This window comes from Miniopterus schreibersii (assembly GCF_964146895.1).
Source record: "Miniopterus schreibersii genome assembly, chromosome: 12".
NCBI lineage: Eukaryota > Metazoa > Chordata > Mammalia > Chiroptera > Miniopteridae > Miniopterus > Miniopterus schreibersii.
This window is the reverse complement of record NC_138112.1, coordinates 30,718,105-30,739,044: the sequence shown is the minus strand read 5'-3', so window position 1 is coordinate 30,739,044 and position 20,940 is coordinate 30,718,105. Positions and strand designations below refer to the sequence as shown.

Genomic DNA, 20,940 nt, shown 5'->3' with positions numbered 1-20,940 from the left:
CTAATGTACAAATCTAAGAGTTTAGAAAACACCAGCATCTCATATTTTATTTTATAAACTTATCAAAAATAAAATAATAAATTAGGGCAATGGTTAGTAAATTATGGCATATCAACATGAGAGTATTTTGTGTTATCAAAATAATATTTTTTAAATATATTTTTAATTGATTTTAGAGAGAGGAAAGGAGAGGGAGCAAGAGATAGAAACATCAATTATGAAGGAGTCATTGATCGGCTGCCTCCTGCACGCTGCCTGCTGGGGATTGAGCCTGCAACCCGGGCATGTGCCCTGATCAGGAATCGAACAGCAATCTTCTGGATCCTAGGTCAATGCTCAACAACTGAGCCAAGGTGGCTGGGCAAAATAATAATTTTTAAGGTAAAGGGAAAACAACTTCTTTAACATTGAAAAATGCAATACACCTTGTAATGGACACCACCCTGCATCCATTTCTGCTTTGGTACCTTATATGATTTTGTTTGGCTACCTTCCTGCCTTACCTTGGCAAACAGCTTTTGTATTGCTCTGCTTGCTTTAGGTGTATCCCATTCTCATTGGTAGTGGTTGGTTTAGGAGTAGGTGTGTGGCAGTTCAGCCAAAGAGCTATAGTGAAAACCTCATGGGGGCTTTTATGAAAATAACCTTGCCTTTAAGAAAGCTGCAAGAGGAGGTGAGCTCTCTCTGCTTCCTCAGCTTGTCATCTTATGTATCTGCATGTGATACCCCAAACACTGCAGCCACCTCCGACCAGAGAATGAAACCAACATTAAATATGGGAGTTTGTAGAGACAGAAAACACCTGAGACCTTGATCTCTGTAACCGTATATTATTTTTACATTTTTTTAGATAAAAGTATTTCTGTACCTCTACTGACTTTTTACCTTGAATAAACTAACAAATAAACCCACACTGCCTTTGGACTCCATGATACATGAGATAACTGTTCTTATAGTCTTAGTCCTAGGTCAGTTTTAGCTGAGATTGCTCTTTCTTTTAGCTGGAAACATTCTCACTAAGTCTGCAACTTTTAAAATCACAAACATGTGGACAATGATTGGAAAAAAATATATATGAAAAAAATGTAGTTCATTTTATACAGCTGTTAAAATATTTTATATTGTTGGATCAGCTTTTCAAAGAAAAAAAGAAATAGCACAGCTATCCTAGATATGGATGAAAATGCTCTGTTACTGGTTCAAGATTTCCATTCTACGTGTGAGCTTGCTATAGAACGTGTGTCTATTTTGTGTGTCCTCAGGCAGACTATTCAGCAGATTAAAAAGAAGCAGTTGATCTGTGCTAAAGAAAAGTCACTTGGGACAAGGGAGTAAATATCCAAATATCTGGACCTCTGTCTTCCTGTAATATGTATGGTGAAATCCAAAATTGCTCCTTTAAGCTAAGCAGAGACTGCCTGGAAGAGGGAAAATAGAAAAGGTAGAATTATGGTTCCTCGAGTCAGCTCACAGTTCAGGGGACCCCATCTCACACCCTTTTTCATTCTCATCAATATCCTATTTTCTGCCTTGACCTGTGACTCTGGAGAATTTGCTTCTTCTCTGTTTTACTGTTCCTTTCTTGCACAGACCTGGGTCGAATATTCCTCTTTCCAATAGCCACTTTTTATTTTTCTTTCACTTCAACACATCACTAGTTTACTGCTGCTGAATTGCGTGGGTCAGGAATCTAGACACAGCTTAGCCATGTCCTCTTCTCAGGTTCTCACAAGGCTGCCATCAAAGTGTTGGCTGGGACATTTTTCTTTCTGAATTTTAGGACCTCTTCTAAGATCAGGTGGTTGTTTCCAGAATTTGACTCCTTATGGTTATAGGACTGAGGTCCCTATTTATTTGCTGGCTGTCAGTCAGGTAACATTCTCAGTTCCTAGAATCTCCCCACAGTTCTTTCCCACATAGATTTCTCACAACATAGCATCTTACTTCTTCAAATCCAGCAGGAGAATGTATTGCTCCTGTCTGCCACAACAGAGTCTTAACATAACATCATGCTATAATGATAATGAATACCTCATCATCCTGCCATATTCTATCGGCTAGAAGCCAGTTCCAGGATCTACCTGCACTCAAGAAGAGGGGGTTATGCAAGAGTATGACTAACTAGGGCTTATATTAAGGTGCACTAGCCAGAGGCCCTATACTTCTGGGACTCCTGCCCACCTCATACACCACTACCACTCAAGTCCTTTTCAGGGGCAACTGATATTTAGAGGCTCCTTGTCAGGTGGTGGTAAATGAGGGCACTTAGAGTCAAACAAACCTGGATTCAAATGCCAGTTCTCACTATTAAGTACTTCATATGTACAATGTAAAATATTTTAGGTTAAAGTTTTCACAGGACTGTTACAAAAATTAATCTAGGTAATATATAAAAAAAAATGTCAATACAGTACTTGACAATTGGTAGGAACTCGAAGTGGGAAAATATTAAAAATAATAGGCTATGATTTTTGTGTGCATACTTTAAACCAAGGAGCTCTTAAAAAACAAGCATGTTAGAGCATGCTCTAGGAACCCTTACCATTGCCCATCAGGTTCTGCACGACAGGGTTCTTGCTAACTTTTATTATTGCCATACATTTCCCTTGGCTCTGTGCTTTCTTTCTATAAGCCTGCATTTCTCACCATGACCCTTTGGAAGGAGCTCATCCCTCTCCCTAGCACTCTCTTTTACCCTTTAAGTGTATGACTGCATTTATTTTTACAAAAGTGTAATATATAGGTACCATTAATCTCTGTTTACAGAAGAGAAAAGAAGTTGAGGTTCTTAGCCTTTGAACACATCCAGTTAGAAAGAGTAGCCTAGGATTTAAATCTAGAGCTGTCTGATTCTAAACCCTATTCCCTTTTCTTTTCAGATTGTGAATCTAAATATGAGCCCCCAAATACACTTTTTTTTCTTCTATTAACTTTTCTGGGAAATACTTAGGGCAGCATAAGTGAGTCTTTACATTTCGAGTCTATGAGTGTAACTTGCCTTCTCCATCACTAGTTCCCCCTCGGGTGCCTGCCCAAATGGAAAGAGATTAAATCAGTCTGGACTAAATAAGGGCCTTTTTAGCGATCATCCTCAAATTGATTATGCCATTTTAAATGTTATATAATAAAAGTATTTTATGGAGATAATTTTTTCTGAAACTTTATGTAATATTTTTCTGTGTGAGTGGGAGAAGGGCAATGTGGATATTGATATTTGCTTCAAAAGATTAAACCAGATCATGGATATAAATCACTCAGAATAGTGTTTGACATGTAGATATTGCTTAACAAATTATATTAATTATTTTATTCATTCAGAAAATTCATGACTTGTTCATTCTGATACCTATTAATACTAATGCTTTAAATTTGTTTCAGGTACTTTGGATTCATAGTGCCAGGGTTAGAATTCTGGCTGATAAATATAATAAAGAAAATATTTATTGGCAACCAAGTATATAAAAAAAACCCAGGTAACATGATATAAAACAAACAAATAAGGATATAGCTTTCAACCAGATTGCGACCAAACCCTTAATGAGTTAAAAATGTTGTTGGTGTAATGATGCACATCACGGATTAAGTTGCCTTTCTTTAGAATCCTTCTTTTTGTTATTTAGCTTCCTTTTTGTCCACATATTTTCTCTTCTCTCAGAGACATGTTTCGAATAACAATTTGTATTTATTTTCTATGAGAGAATCCTTGGGTTTCATCAGATTTTTTAAAAGAATCTATGACTAGTTGAACTGTGAATTTGCTCTTTTGAATAAAGGACATTCAACTTTTGAATCTGCATGACATTTGCATTCAAAATAAATAGATCCAGAGACACGGATGCATGCAACAGACTGATGGATCTAAGAGCGGAGGGGGTGTTTTGGGAAGAGATTAACCAAAGAACTTATATGCATATGTGCATAACCCATGGACACAGACAATAGTGTGGTGAAGGCCTGGGAGGCAGGGTGGGAGCAGGGGACATCCGTAATACTTTCAACAATAAAGATTAAAAATATACATAGTTTATCATAGTCTCGGCGGGGATCCTATGCCCTCCATTTCACAACTTGTCGTCTTCTCCACCAATTAGTGATCTTCCTGTTTCATCCAACTTATCATTCGATACAACACAGAAGCTAAACAACATGTTCATTATTAGAGCAATAATAAAATATAAGTAGATATATGAATATCCCAAGACATTTAACTGTAAAATGTGTGTGCATATGCCAGGAATTTGAGTCAGTTGTGCAGCAGTATAAAATCCATGTAATTTTGTCATGGTTAGAACTGACAACAATGGAAAGATTGCTACATCTCTCTCATCTCAGATCGTGCATGCACCATTTAACTCTCTGCGTCCTGTGCAGGGCTACTTCTTGTACCTCCAAAACCTGTTTTATTTCTCTAGATTGCCATAGTACATTTCCCCCTTTTATATAAAAGAAAATTGTATAATTGACAAAATTAGTGGCAACCAACTAATTAGATCAGAAAGCCAAAAGACTGGTCTCTAGCCTCAGGTGCATCCCTATCTCATTTGTATCCCCCAAACATTCCTTTATACCCACCTTGGGCTTTACTTCTTTCTCATGTACAGGTTGGGAAGGGTAAGTGTCTTCTACAAGGGAGTGGGGGTAGGATTTATAAGAGGGCAGTGGAAAATTGCTAAGTATTATTACTATTGATTCACATTTTTGCTAAAAGCCTGATTAAAAATCAAAAGAAAAGCTGCATTGCTGAGAAAAAAAAGAAAAAGCAATTAAGGAGAAGCAGCAAAACTTCAGCCTGTACAGTAATCCTCCCTTACCCGCGGTTTGAGTTTCCATGCTTTCAGCTACCTGTGGTCAACCGGGGCCTAAAAAGAATAAATGAAAAATTCCAAAAAATAAACCATTCATAAGTTTTCAAGTTGTGAGCTGTGCTGAGTATTGTGATGAAATCTTGTGCTGCTCGTGTCCAGCCTGCCTGGGATGTGGATTGTCATTTTGTGCAGCATCTCCATGATGTGCTAGCTACCTGTCCATTAGTCACTCAGAAGCCAGCCGAGTTACTGGATCCACCATCAAAGTATCGCAGCGCTTGTATTCAAGTAACACTTCTTTTCCTTAACAGTGGCCCCACAGGGCAAGAGCAGTGATACTGGCAATTGAGATATGCCAAAGAGAATAAAGTGTATATATATGGATAAAACATAGTATATATAGTGTTCAGTCCTATCGCATTTTCAGGCATCCACTTGGGGTCTTGGAAAGTATCCTCCATAGATATGGGGGGGCTACTTTATTCCAATTTGTCATTTGTTAACAGCAAGAATCACGGCCTTTTAACTATAAAATATAATAATTGGAGACATGTGCTGCTCAGAACCAATAGGCTAACATTCATAATTATTATGGTTAGACCTTTCTGGTGCATCCACAGAACATGGAGTGCAGAGCAGTGTACAGCAAAGAACTCTCCCTACCTTCAAAGAGCTTACAGACATCACCAGAGACGGTTCATGCATTCACAGCTCCAGATTTTTTATGCTAAAATAGTTATTTTCTCTTTTAATTGAGAAGATTGATCCTAAGGCCACATATTGTGGTAGAACAAACTCTACCTTTGAAATCAAGCCTCTTTAAAACCAAATTTCAGTAGCAACTCATTAACTGAATAATTTTAATTTCTCAGAACCTGACTTGCAGAATTATTACACCAGTTATAAAAGTTATATATAACTGTGTGTATAAGTATTTGTGTGTGTGTGTGTGTAATACAACTATATATCAATATAGATGTGAAAGTGCCTAACAGAGTGCTGGGTACATAGACACTTAATAAATACTGATTTTCCTGTTCTTAAATTATGATCTATGAATTGTTTTCAATGGTTGTACATCAGATATCACAATAGGCTTCTAAGAAATGTCTGTTTTTGGACATAATGTGATTCAAAGAAAGAGCAATGGGCTTTGAAGTCACATAGTATGGGTCTGGATTTTGGTTTCTGTCTGGTAAGTGGCAATGAAAGATTTGAATTTTTATATGTCAGACTCCAAAGCTATGCCTCTCTCACTATCCCACACTTCTGGGGCAGGATAAAATGTTAAACTAATTCCAAAGCAAACCCAAAGAATAGAGAGAAAGCTTGGAGAAACTCTGATTGCCCCCTTTCTTAGCTGGAGTTTAGCAGGCTCAGATAATGGCTACACAAGGTTCCCAGTGACCAGCTCACTTATCATCAATTCCCATGGAGTTTCTCTCCATGCCATTCAGGTTATTGGTTTACAGAGTGGCTCAAAGATTTCTGGAAGATGTAAAATTGAGACTGATCTTCCTTTGGGGATTAGTGAATACATTACTCCTAAAAGTAATAGTTTTTCTCCTCTAAGAAGCCCTTCCTAGATTTAACCATTTACAACTAGAATGAGTCACTTGCCTCTGTGGAAGGCATGGGACTTTAACCAGTTTCTATAGAATGCATTCATACGTTAGGCTGTTCTCTACCAGTCCTCTGTATGATTTCTTTTTTTTAGAACCAATTATTTCTCTGTTTTCCTTATTACACATAATAACCTTGGGCTGATATGTATTTGAAGCACTACGCTATTTGTCTCATGAGAAAGAAAAGGATCCAGATAGGCCTGCTTTATGATAAATACATCGCAGATTTCCCAGTGCTCCTGGGAGTGGCTGGGCTTCCTTACCAAATATGAAAAAGGGAATGGGAGGAGGGGATGTTAATCTGACAGTTCATTTGTCCTTCCTTTGGGAGGCAGAAGGCCTGTGTGATATCCTTCAAGTCACAGGAATCAAATTTCCAAGTTAGACTTTCTCTTGTCTTACTCTTGGGTCTAGCAGGCAAGATAGTCCTTCTTTGTACCTGGGTTCGCCCAACTATAAAATCATTATAACATGTGATGACCCTGTATGAGAATTAAAAAAACAAACAAACAAGTCTATGCATGTAGTGGCTAGTCTGCAAAAGGCACTCATTGACATTGCCTTCTTTCACCTATGTCTTTACTTAAGGTTCCTATAGGACTGGCATAAAAAATCACACTCACTTTTTTAAGAAAACATACTCTACATTTCTTTGTAAAATTGTTTTATAATAAATTTCTTTGAAAAGTAGTACTTGTTTTGAGTTGATTCTGCACTGTACATGGGGAATAAAAAAGAACAGAATTAAAATATTGTAATTATTTATATAATTTTTTTTAACAAAAAGGACAACAGACTTGTTTACCAGAATCTGTATCCTGCCTCCCCTATTTAATGATTTCTGTGTCTCTGTGCCTTTGTTTTCTCATTTGTAAAATAGATAAAATAATACTTGCTTTGCTTATGTCTTATTACTTAGTACGTGCAATTGCATTTCTATTGATATTGTTGCAATTAGTTAGTTTTTAATAATAGGAAAGAAGCAAAGGAAAGGACAGACATTACAGGCATGACATTTGGGCAGCTTCACCAGGAAGCTGCAGTTTTGCACTCCCCAGGGTACCACATAGGGAAGATAGACACATACCCAGGAAAGTTGGCGTGCCACAGGGAAGGTACTTGCCTTCAATAAAACCTGGGGACAGAGATGGTTGGCCATAATGGGCATGGCCATTGCAAGCCCACAAAAATTTGGGGAATGCATAATCTCCTAAACAAAAAAATTCACTCTTCTGTTACTCTTGTTGCACTTGACTCTTGGCTTGTGGAGCTCTTTTGTTCCTGCATCCTTGCATTTATCCATGTGGCCCACATCCATGCAGATACCACATGCAATGGACTAATGGGCTACAGTTGGAAACACAAGCTAAGCTAGACTGATGCTGGATTGGACACTGCTCCAATATGGTTCAGAAACTCTAGACACTGGCACTGAATTTAGCAATACTGAACCCCCAGATATACTTCTTCTATGACTGGACTAAGGCAAATGGGACTTTGGAAACCCAGGGCTGTAAGTCCACAGAAATAAAGCTTTCTACCATGTCTCATCCTCCCAGCGGTATCCCAAGAACCCCACTTCCATGAGCAACCAGGGAAGATGATTCCTTCTATCCTGTAACAGAATTACTTTGTTTCTAATCCTATTATTTCACTAATCTTAACATTTTATTATTTTTATATGCAACTCTTTTATTATTATATGAAAATGGTTCATTCTAATGAAGAAAGCCTCTTTCTTTTTAGAACTTAACATAATTAAAGAAAAAAAATTTGCATTTTTCTATTTATCCCCTAAAGTCTTAGTATCAAAAACAAAAAGAGTGAAGTATATGAAAGAAATGCACTAGCTTAAAAAGTATTTAATAATGCCTTAAATTTCTTGGAGCTTGTTATCTTCCCTTTTTCTTTGCTACTTAAGAAGCTTTCATAGACAGATTCAATAAAATTTAGATAGCCTTAACAATGGTCTTTTTAAATTACTTATTACTTTCAAATTTATTCTACTAATGAGCAGGAGTTGAACAGGTAATGGGGTTAAAAAGTCCTTGGTTCTTTAATCTGAAGAGATGTAGATATTGAATGGATTTCTATTACCATTTCCTGAGCACTAGTCATGTGCTGGTCATGCTCACATACATCATTTTCTTTAATTCTCACAATATTAATTAGACTAATGTTATGATTCCCCATTTGTAAACACTGATGAGGACACTGTGGCTCAGAGGGCTGAAGTCAAAATTAATGGAACCATGATATGGATCTAGACTTGTCTGACATGCTCTCTCGCTGTAGCCAAACAGGCTCACACGCTGAAATAATCAATCTTTGCCTTCAGCCATAAGATGGGATATAATTTAAACTATAAAAAGGCAAGGAGTCCATTTCTGACTTCAATTCTAGCCTCTCATCAGTAGCTTCAATAAGGAAATAGTTTTCAAAAGTAAACAAGCAAATGTAGGATCTAGTAGCTATTGCAACATGTCACAGTTTAGTACTTGAACAAGGTTAAAAAATAGTCCTCCCAGCTGCTCATGAATTAATGAAATTTATGATTTAGGAAGAGCACATTACACGTGCATTCTTTACAGCAATGGTCATTGACAGTGGTCTTCAAAAGCCCCCAATCACTAGCACAAAAATCCTCTAGTCTCTTTTTAAAAATGCAAATTCCTGAGCTCCTTCTGGAGGTGGGACCCAGCAATCTGTCCTCAGGTGATTCTGATGTTTGCAAAAGATTGTGTTCCAAAGAGCTATGGTTTACAAATGGTGGTTGATACCAGGGCCATAATACAATCCTCACCTGGAGAACCATTTATTCAATAGGTATTGTGAGTCCATGTCACTGACACATCATCATACACAGCTAGATATTCAGAGCACATGGTACATATTTACAGAGATAAGACAAATCCTGACCCCCAAAATGCTTTAAATCCAATTGGGAGGATAAGACTAATGTGCAGGAAGTTGACCACAAACCTACATGAATTTAATACAAAATATATAGTATAGTAATATCACACGAAGAGAATGACAAAAATGTCCAGCGAAAGGAGGTACAACTCTGTGGGATATTATCATCAGATAGTTCTTTTTGAAGGAGGAAACAAAGAGAATTAAAAACAGACAGATGGGGAGTTATATCCTAGCCACACAGTAGCCAAGTTACCCTGAATAAGTTAAACCTCCTCCTTGCTTCTCAGGTTCCTCATATAATATAGGAATTATATACTGAGGATGAGGATCATTATGGTGATAAAGCTGATGAAGAATGTCAATAATATCATTTCATGATGTTATAAGATTCACACGATGTTGTAGAAGGGGCCTGGTATAAACACTATACTCAATGCATTTGAATTCCTTTCACCTCTTCTGTATCATAATTTCTTCCACTTATTCTGCAGCCATTCCTGGCCATGAACTGTTAAAAGAACTTCTCTTCAATCATCTCAAGCAACCCTTATAACCTCCATAAGGTAGATATGTCATCCTAATTTTAGGGATGAAGTGTGAGTGTGTGTAAGTCTGTGTGTGTGTGTGGGAGAGAGAGAGAGGGAGAGAGAGGGAGACAGAGAGAAATAAAGTTTTACATGTATAATAACAATATTATGCAAAGTCAATGTTCCCTGATGTCCTTAACTGGCTATTGCCAATGGCAAGTTCACTTTATCTATAGAACTCAGGGCAATACCTAGCAGGCTCCCAGTCTATATCTGCATAAATAGCAGGCAAATAGATAGATAAATAATAAAACTATTTTGATATTATTACACCTGAATTTTTAGGGTTAAAAAAGTTATACTTAACAAAGAGTCTATAATAACATGTTAATGATCTTCAAGAAGGGTTGATAAGAAGCGATGATTAAGTTAATTCTTGTGAAGCACTGTGAACCAGAACTGAAAAATAGTGAGCCTTTGTTACAGGCAAATAATTATGACAGTCCATGCTTCAACAAGCCACATTTGGGAAAGCGAGGGTGAAGGTAAAGTAAATAGGAACATTAATAATAACATTTGTATAGAACTGCTTAGTTTGCAGTACAATTTTTATTTACACTATTTCCTATAATCTCTACATCTACCCTCTGAGATAAACAGAGATAGGCCCCCTGTTTAAATGAAGATTTTGAAGGTTGAAAACTTTCATTCTCTATCATTGTGCAAGCAGGGCAGCCACATGCATGGTCCTGTGATCTTTCTTCTGTGCACTGCCGTCCCCGGCCTTTGCGTGCCTCTGTCACAGTGCCTTTAGCTCACATTCTTCTATCTCATCTCCGAGTCTGTCCTGAGAGGCTTTGCCCACTGCCTGTTAAATTCTAGCCTGGCTCTGCAGCCATCCCCTATTCCACACCATAACCCTACGAAACAGCAATGAGTCCAAAAGACTAAACAGCCTGTCCTTCGCGGTTCTGCTGGGGTGGAGGGGTCAGAGCAGAAAGGAATGGGGAGAGGAGGGGTAACCCCTAGGTAATAAGAAAAGGAAGGGGAGCGGAAGGGAGGCCTATGATCCTGCAGAAATCTTTTGCAGATTTTTGCATTTTGCTGAGTACTGTTTCTCTTTTCTTTTTATGGATAAATTGATCTAAATGTTCATAAATATATTAAGTAAAAACATTGTTTCCCTTTTGTCAAAAGATTTTTTTCTAACACCGCTTCCTTAACAAAAAGGGTGATGATGATAATAATACAACTTCCTATTTACAGGCCTTTAGATCTCAGTTGATCTTTGTATCAATGTAAAAACAAACCAAGGTTCAGAGCGAAGGAATGACTTCCTCAAGGTCACTTAGCTGAACAGCAAGTACAGCTGGGTCCTGAAGCCCATATTCTTTCCATTAGTTGGCAGGCAGGAACCATGTCATTATAATAACTTTAGACCAAATTAATCTATCTTCAGATAGACATGATTTATATAAAATCCCCACGAGGCATGTCCTGTCATTTTACATTCAGTTGAACAGGTGAGACAAACGTGTGATTTTTATACCATGGAACAACCAATTTCCTGCCATGAATGAAGCTGACATCAATTTCAAAGAAACAAAAGCAAGAAAGCAACAAATCAGGTAAGCCTGGCTGTTTGCAGAGTGAGTATTGGAACCACAACCTCATGTCTGCAGACTGCTTTGTGTCAGAAGACACTGGTTTGCAACATTTCTCCAGGCTTGCTTTCCATGATGAGCTAATAATCACTAGCAATTCAAAATCGTATTTTCCAGCATATTTTGCCTCAAAGACCTACACAGACTCTCTAGAGTCTTATTAATAAGAAACATTCTCTGCTGCATCTACAGGGAGACAGGATGATGTCATGAAATGGACCAGGAGTTGGGTGGCCCTGGCTTCAAGTTCTAATGAGGAAAGGAGGGGTAACGCTCTGGAACATTTTTGCTTTGTTATCTTGGGCATATTGTAAAAAATGGACATAATACCACCAACACAGGCATAGAGTTTTATGAGAAGTTCAAATAAAAACTTTTCTTCTTGTGCTTAAAATTATATTTTAACATTTTGTAGACAATATTTATTTCTATGCTTTACACATCTACTATGTGACCCCCACACACACCTAATAGAAGGAGCTCAATAAAGGTTTGTTGAGTTGTAGGAATTCCAGCTGCATGTCTTAAATGGTGTAAGTCAAATACACATCTTGGTTCTCTGAATTAAGCCCTAGCATTGGACTGAATGACTGAGATGGCAGAGTTTACCCTGATGATAGTCGAGTCCCTCATGGTGGACTCTCTCATCATGGCTATTGAGTGCTCTAGCTGATATTTATCTAAATATTTAGACCTTTATGATCCTGGGAGAAGTACTCAGTATTTATTCTGCTATCTGTAAGATGGGGATAAGATAGCAGCGTGTGGTCTTTCTACCATACAGGATTTTGGTGAAGATGAGCTCAGATATTATATGTGAAAATATGTTCACAGAGTGTAGAAGTCTATTCTAATAGAGAGAGGCACCACTGTTGCTGTAAGGTCTTCTCCTGATGGTTGATCATGCTTGTGGATCATGGATCAGTTGTTTGGCAAGGAATTTGGATTTCACAACAATATTTTTTAAAGCTTAGGATGAAGCAGAGAATAAAATTAGAATGTGTGAGATCATCATGCTAAGACCACCTAAGGGTTTTGTGTTTATCGTTATTGGATTGTTTTGTCTCCTCCCTCTGGAAATGAAGTGCCTTGTCAATTCCTCATTTGTATTATTGTCTTCATTCTGGTTCAGGAATAAAATAATGAGAAAAGAATTTGATTTTTACTATTATTTCTGAATTGTTCAAACATAAGCACATTTTGAACTAACTTGTTCTACTGGGATTTGGGCATTGTTTCTTAGCTTTGCAAGAAAGGGAAGAAATACTTGGGGTATTGTTTTCATGTCTGTCACTTTATTGGTATGCTGGAATTTGCCTCTAAACTTCTTTATGTCCCTGAAGGGAAGAAAACCATCCTGGACAAGTGTCCCCACCATTGGCCATTCATCACAGCCAAGTTCAGTTCATTTCCAAAACCATGGACTGAGTATCTACTCTGTTTCACACTGTGCTGGTAGATAAGGAGAGGAAAAGATGTGGCTCCCTGCTCTCAAGGAGTTCAGTATCTAGTCGGGGAGATAAATGCTTAATTACAATTCAATGTATCAAATCCTTCCATATAGGTGTGCACAGCAGGACAGGAGAGGTCAGAAGAAGGCCACCTAGGTGAAGGAGGCCAAACAGCCAAGGAAGACTTCCTAAAGGAGTTTAGATTAAGTATCAGACAATTTAAAACAATAAACTAGACAAACACTCCAATGACTAGCTAACTGAATTCCAAAATAACAATATTCTAGAAAACTATACGATCTTTATGTTCCCTGCACTGTTATACTGGAAAGGCTAATGGTCGGTGGTGCCCGGGCAGGTTAAATAGCCATATCAGATGGGTGAATAAAGGAAAATTAAATTTATTAAATAGGGACGGGGTACCCAAAGGGAAGGGCTACACAGCACTGAGCAAAAGGGTATTGGGTCCATGATGGCAGCAAAAAATATCCTTGGGACAGTGAAACAAGGAAGAGCACAGAAGAGGCAACAGGAGAGCCCAGGCTGGGCTGCTTTGGCTCCCTGAGGAGTCAGAGAGAGAGAAGGGGGCCTTGGAGACAGGTTCAGGGGTAAGCCTGGGATGAGCTGCCACTGCCCATTGCTCCCCTGGGTGCAAGTCTCATGGGGTCCTCTTGGAGGGATGGAGATGGCCCTGGCGATCTCCCCTGGAGGGGAGCACACACTGGGTCCTTTGTCCTGAGCATATTTATCTCTTTCTTGACAGGAATCTAAGGGGAGGTCTCAGGAGAGTATCTCAATAGAATATTCATCAGCTTTCCAAGTGTGCTCTTTCAGGGTCCTGGTCTCCACTGATTGGTCAGCGCCAGGGCTGGTGGTCATTGTATTTGGTCCTAAGGCAGCCATGATGGCACTTGTCTGGTTTCACTGCTTATCTGGGTCTGGAGCTGAAATACAACTGAGGCCTAGATGTTATCTTTAGGGAGGAATGCTCAGGGGGGTCTAAACCAGCAATATGCTAGGGGAGGAACGGTTACCTTGGGGACAAGTTCTTGTTTTCCCAGTTTTGCTCCTTGCTAGGCATCTGGGGCTTCCTGCCCCGGTGAGATCTGTACCCGGGTTTCTGTACTTGGCTCACCTACCAAATACCTTGACTTATTTTTTTTCCATTTATTTCAAGGGCAAAATGTAATTATTTACCCGCTGATCTACTAGAAAAATCTCAGGAGGCACAGCCAGTGTTGGATTTTAAAAAACAGCTGATTCTATATTCTTCAGGCTGTTGAAAGGATTAAAAATGTTGTTCTATCTTCTAAGTTAAAACAACTAACTTTTTTCACTGTATTTGAAAACATATACCTCTTTAAGAAATCATGGTGAATGTAGCATCCTTCTCAGTGTATCAGGTGTCACATGCCAAGTGAAAATATCCTTGTGGTGTGCTATACAACTCCACTCACAATTGTTATTGCAGTTGTACATGTTCCCCTTGGGGAGAAAAACAACAACAACGACAAAAACCCTCAAAACCCTAATTTAAAATTTAAGAAGTTGTGTTAGGTCAAAAGGAAAGAAAGAATGAACAGAAGCAAAGAGAGTAAGAACTTTAATATCTATGTGATGAAGTGTATTTGGAGCCCCCGCTCTCACTGCTGGGCTACAGAGCAAGCAGAGAAAAGAAACCTGAGTGACTTGCTCATGGCTGTTCAGTGTGAGTCTGAGAAGTTGGGGCATTTGAATGCAAGGTGGAGCTGACATCTTTCTTGCCTAAAAATGCTTTTTTTGGTTGTTGTTTTTTTTTTTTTTTTAGGTGATTGGTTTCAATCCCAAAAAGTAAACACAATCACATTTCATACATTTCAAGTAGCAAACTAGGCGTAGCTGCTTTTCTTTAAGGGGAGGAGTGTTTGGGAGGCTTCAGGGGGAGATACATCTACTACATAACAGAAATACAAGCCTGTTACTCAGTGAGAGAGGGGCCGGGGGCAGGGAGGAGACTGGTATGGCCTCCTTGGGACAAATACTGAGGGTAGGAAGATAGCTGAGCAGAGGTAGAGGTGGGCAGAGACAGTGAGGAGGCAAGAATGGGGTGGCAGGGATTGGCTGCTTCCTGAAACTTGCTAAGCCCCTTTTCCCTTACCACTTCCACAGGCTTTTTAGCTCCTCCTCGCCCTGCCTAGCCATTCCAAGTAAACCCCATTTCCCCTCTTCACACCCATTCCTCATGGAAGGCCACGGGGCCTCTGGTTAAGAGCTCAGTATGTCCTGTTAAATAGCACTGCATTCAAATCCAAAAGTTATTTGCTACTAGCTTAGGGGCTTTGGGCAAACTAATTTAAATCTCTGAGCCTCAGGTTTTCTCTTGACTAAAATAAATAAATAAATGGAAATAACAGTGTCTGCTACAGAGGTGGTTGTAAAATTAAATGCAAGAATCCATGTGCTCAATGCACTGCCTGACAAGTATGAATAACCAGTGGAGAGTGTTATCATTTTCATGGCATATATCTTTTTTTTTTTTTTTTTGGCTTGTCTTCACTTAAAGAATGTTGGCTCTCTAGAACAGGCTATCGGTAAGACATGAGGTTACTTTGAAGATTATCCAATGGGCTTTGTTACTAAATTCCAATCCCTTCTCATTAAAGAATTTAGTGATAATCCTGAACCATCTGTGGTGTGGGAGTAAATCTATTCTGCGGAGAAATGACATTCCATTCCTTTGTACCTCACTTTTTTTTGCCCCTCTTATCTATCCTAGGATGTCTGCTTTTCACTAAAGGACCTTATTTTTAAATTTGTATTTTTTTTCTGTTTTTTTTTTTTTTCCAGACTGTTAACCCTTCATTATTGTAAAATCCTTTGTGATACTTTTTATGTGGTTTGGTTCACCCTATGGCATCAGCATTTTTCAGTAACGGCAGAGTTATAAACCCTTTTGACAGGGAAGAGCTTGATTTGAAAATGGAATAACCTGTGGGACAGCACCACAGAACTTCCTGCGTAAGACCATGTAGCCTTCCTGGATAGATGTAACCTGGAATATTGGGATTTAATTTTTCAAATAATCAACATAATTTGAGTTGTCCACTTCCTTCTGGAGGGAGGAAGAGCTGTGCTGTCCTGATTCCCAAGCTAGCAAGTTTTCACCCAAGTTCAATAGGAGATTGAAGGCATAGTTTAGAGGATGAATGGATAAAATAAGGCCTAATTTCATAGTAAGGAGATCTGAAGGTCAAATTGAAAAATTTTAGAGGCTGAATATAAGGAATATCATTTGAGCAAATTATAAGGAAATATAGAGTTGAATCACATTGGTTTGGAAGAGGAAAAGCAGAGTTACAATGTAAACCATTAAAGCCAACATAGAAAAGAAGGAACATGAGATAAGGTGAACACCGGCAGAAAAGAAGACTGGCGATTAGAAGGCTGAGATCTTACAAAAGCTGGAGACCTGAAAGGCTAGGGAGTTAGGGTCAGTGGGTAAGGTCTCAGAGAGATAACAACTGGCGTCATTACCAATGATCTTGAAAAGCGATATAGAAAAGTGGCAGTTGTAATCATGAGGAGCTCCCGGACCTCCACTGCCCACTTAGAGCCTGCTTTTTATGGCTGAGTAGTATTCCACTATGTGCATGTACCACAGCTTCTGCATCCAATCCTGGGTCAAACTGCTCAGCCATAAAAAAAAAAGTTGAAATATTACCACTTGTGACAACATGGATGGACTTTGACAGTATTATGATAAGTGAAATACATCAGAGAGAAAAGGGCACGAATCATATGATTTTACTCATATGTGGGATATAAAACAAAAAGCGACAAATGAACAAATAAAACAGACTCATACATACAGACCACAGCATGGTGGTTGCCGGAGGGGAAGGGGTTAGGGGTGGATGGAGAGGGTAAAGGGGGTCAAGTATATGGTGAAGGAAGGAGACTAGACTTGGGTGGTTAGTCCACAATAGAGCAGATGGATTTTGTATTATAAAGTTGTACACCTGAAAGTTATATGATGTTACTAACCAATGCTACTACAATAAAATTAATTAAAAAAATAAAAAGAAGAAAACCCATTTTTTTGTTTTTTTGTTATCTTACTTATGCAGGGACTCTGCTTCTTACTAGAAGATCTTATCCCTAAGTTCACACAGTTTTCTGTCCACCTTTCTACCCTATACGCCTGACTCAGTCTTATACGAATCTGTAAGAGAAGATAGCGATTCAACAGAGCTGAAATCAGACAAGAATTCCAGAGAGTTAATTTGGTTCTATAGAATAATAGAATTGAAAAAAGGGGATTGTGGGGTGTAAGCCAGAAGTTGCAAGCCTCTGAAGAAGTTGTTACGTGAAAGTGGAAGAAGGGTACTTGGGAAGGTTTCCTCCATAGCAAAGAACATCGGGGGGAGGGGTGTCTTCTGGCCTTGAAGTGTGAGTTGAAGTGTGAAGTGAAGTGTGAGTTGATGAGGATCCTCTTGGAGGACTGTGTAGAAGGTAGTGTCTATTTGGAAAAACCACACATCAATAAAAAAAGAGAAAAATAAACTTTTATTAGACATATGATCAGGTGTTCCTTGCTTTACACACATTAGTTCATGAAATGCATGCACTATCCCTATGAGACTTGTATTATTGTCTCCATTTCACAGAAGAGGAAACTGGGTTACAGGGAGGTTAGTGACTTTCCCAAGGTCACATAGTCATTGAGGAGCAGAAGCATGTTTTAAAACTAAGACTTTGTGAATTCCAAGCCATACCCTTCTCATTTAGCCCCCAGCTCATGTCGAGCACTGGTTAGAATATCTTATGTGTGTCAGTTGAAAGTAGTATGAGGTAGTAGAGAAAGCAGACTGAATGGGCCAGGAGAAAGGGACTTGGATTTGAGAAGAAACTAACGGGAAGGTACAAACACACAAAGGGCTCTCGGAGTAAATTGTGATGAGCGAGGGACTCTTGATTTCGAACGCAGAGAAATCTATAGACAGACCTAAGTATTGCAGATTTCCAAACACAAATTTGATAAAAAAATTAATTTTGTTCAACATGAATCTTTTACCCCAGATAGACCCTAGAAACTTGCTTGGGGTGTTGAGTAAATAATCCGGGATAAACAAAAATGTTGCTGGGTCAGGATATGGAGAATGTTCTACATCAGTGATTGAGACAAAATTGTCTCCTTTTTAAATGTACAATAAATATTCATTGTGCATAGAAGTGCAGTTATACATTCAGTGAAATTTCGCATTATTATGTTAGCATGCTGATTTTTTCCCAAATCTAAGGTGCCATTGATACAGAGATGCAAAGTTATTTTATGTATCACTAAAAAAATGTTTCCAATCCTACCTAGAAGGTACCATTAATTGTAGGACACATGCTGATATCAGAGATGTTACAGTGGGAATACATCGGCATCCTAAAATCGACCAATTGCCACATTTTCTTCTGATCTAATTGCTATATTTAAATTGAAGTCATGCCCCAGTATAGATAATTTTGAATACTGCTTTTCACTTGTCTCATTTTCTACTGGGATAAAAAAATGTTTCAAAATCATAATATTAACAACTACATAATACTCCATTGTGTTTTTTTTTACTAGTGTTTCATTATTATAAATAGTGTAACAATAAAAGTAATTGATATAAATGTTAGTACTTGTGTTTGATGGTTTTCTTAAAAGAGGTTTTCCTAAACTGAATTAGCAGATGGATGGACATAAATATTTTTAAGAGTTTACCTATGTATTCTCCAGTTGATTCCAAGAAAAGTCATTTGGTTTACGCTAGAAAATCAATTTTAAAACCAGAGGCAATAAGGCCAAGAAATCAGTAACTTAAAGCTCTTCCCAGGATCTAGATTCTACCAGAGAAGCCAGCACTCAAGGACCTCCACTTTATTCTGGTGCTGCTAGATCCATTCTTACTTCCCTTGATTCAGACTCTATTGCAAAGCATGTGTTGTTTCTGGACACCTTCTGCTCAGCAGACTGAGAGGATGCTCTGCCTTCTGTCCCCCCAAATGGGTAGGAAGTGTCCTGAGACATTGTAGCCTCCCAAGTTTCCTTCTTCTCAGACAAGTGGACAAATTCTGGGTGATAATCCCAGTGCAGCTATGTTTTAGCACAATATCTCCTTAACTTGACAATACCCAGCTGGTCTAAAGAAATTGTTTATATATTTTCTGCAGCCACTGCCAAATTAGCTGACCAATTTGAGGCCAACAGACCAAACTAGTAATTGCTCTACCCATCTGCACTGTTTGCTTTATAGAACTCAGTCCTTGTGAGGACTGACCGAGGAGGGCAGCGGGGTGTGACCTGACCACATTGTAAAGCCAGATCAATTAACTTTAGGTTCCTCACAGGATTGGGGTTTACACTATGTGGGTGTTAATGGCAATGCTCCAAACGGCTTACCTCATTCAGCCGTGCCTTTTTGGTCCAGTCAGTCCAGTGAAAATGTGATTTCTCTAGGAAAGGAGAAATATAGGAGTAGAATGAGTAGGGCATAAAATTGTAACATAAAGAATCAGGACAAGTGCAATCCTTTCAGTAAAAATAACAATCACACTCCATAATTCCAGAAAAATACATAAATGCAGTAAGAGAAAAGAATGTTTCTACCAAATGACTCAAATACTACCTATAGAATTTATACCTACCCTGAGTTTAGCCTTCAGTAAAGGCCTGGCAAGATGAAACAAGAGTCATTTGAAAGCCATTTCATCTCTCTAACTTCAATTTTCTGAGTGCAAAGAGTCTCAGCAGTGTCCTACCTCGCTAACTCAGGGAGGGGTCTGGCAAATGAATTCAGGCTAATTACAAAATGCCTCTGACATAGCAAGTGCAACATATGTATGTTCTTACATGATTTGACTTCTCCAAAGGTATCGCCCACCTGTTAATAAGCAATTTGAATTCACGCTGGTATGAAAGCGATGAGCCTGATCCTAAATCTGTAATCATGGACTTGAGCAGGAGCATTTCCTCAGCATGAAAGAATCCTGAAAACATTCTGATGCACTAGGAGTCATATGTGTGTGTGTGTGTATATATATATATATATATATATATATATATATATATAATCTTTAAAATGTAATGGAGAAACCTTCTCTTTGTCTATGTTTATTATATTTTCTAAGAAATGCATAGTTGATCATGATGGATATGCCTTCTCTTTATGCTTTATGAAAGGATTAAGAACACACCTAATTTCAGTAGAAACCCTGATTCCTCTAAAATGCTAGAACTCAACACCTTCAAATTATTTTAACTCTTATGAGTTAAGATCATGACTTTAATGTTAATGTCCCTACAATGTCAGATATTAAGTTACAAATTCACATTCACAAAGGTCAAGTTGAAAGGTCTGTTCATTTTTGTTTAAATTATCAGTGTAGCCATTTTTACTCAAATATACAGAGCCCTAACATTACATTTTTGCCTTCAGTATTAGTGTTTTTTCATGCTTTGTGTAAAATTTCAAAAGAAGAGGTCTTATGCTTTACTAGTTATAAGACATATCAAATGGTAGTATTAGGAATCAATCTTCTTTAAAATCATGTGAGAAGGCAAACTGGCACAGGGACTTCCACTAGAAAGAGAAAAAAGTTTCTTAGATTTACAAAGGATACTGTTCAAGCGATAATGCACCTAGGTTGGCATCTTCCCAATAACCTCACCATCAGAATCCAAACTAAAAATGCTAATCACTGATCAATATGTTTTTATGATGAGTCCTGTACTTATTAAATCCATCTTCTAATTTCCCTTCTAGCTTCAAACTCGTATTTGCATGTAAGGACCAAACAAATAGATCATTTTAAAATTATCCATCACAACCAGTAATCATTTTCTGATACTGTTTTCCCTGTTTCTTCCAAAACTAGGGTTAAAACAGGGGCCTTTGTAAGTGTCCTCAGATTGCCCTGCACGTAATTCTATCATA

At 38.3% G+C, this 20,940-nt stretch overlaps 1 protein-coding gene across 1 annotated transcript in view; it reads right to left on the bottom strand.

The window, feature by feature from the left end:
- TENM4 (teneurin transmembrane protein 4) overlaps nt 1-20,940 on the bottom strand; it is a 2,309,694-nt gene that overhangs the window by 1,510,314 nt on the left and 778,440 nt on the right. The window contains exon 4 of the mRNA XM_081155445.1: nt 19,407-19,459. The gene's annotated coding sequence lies outside the window, so the exon portion shown is untranslated. The remainder of the gene's footprint in view (nt 1-19,406; nt 19,460-20,940) is intronic.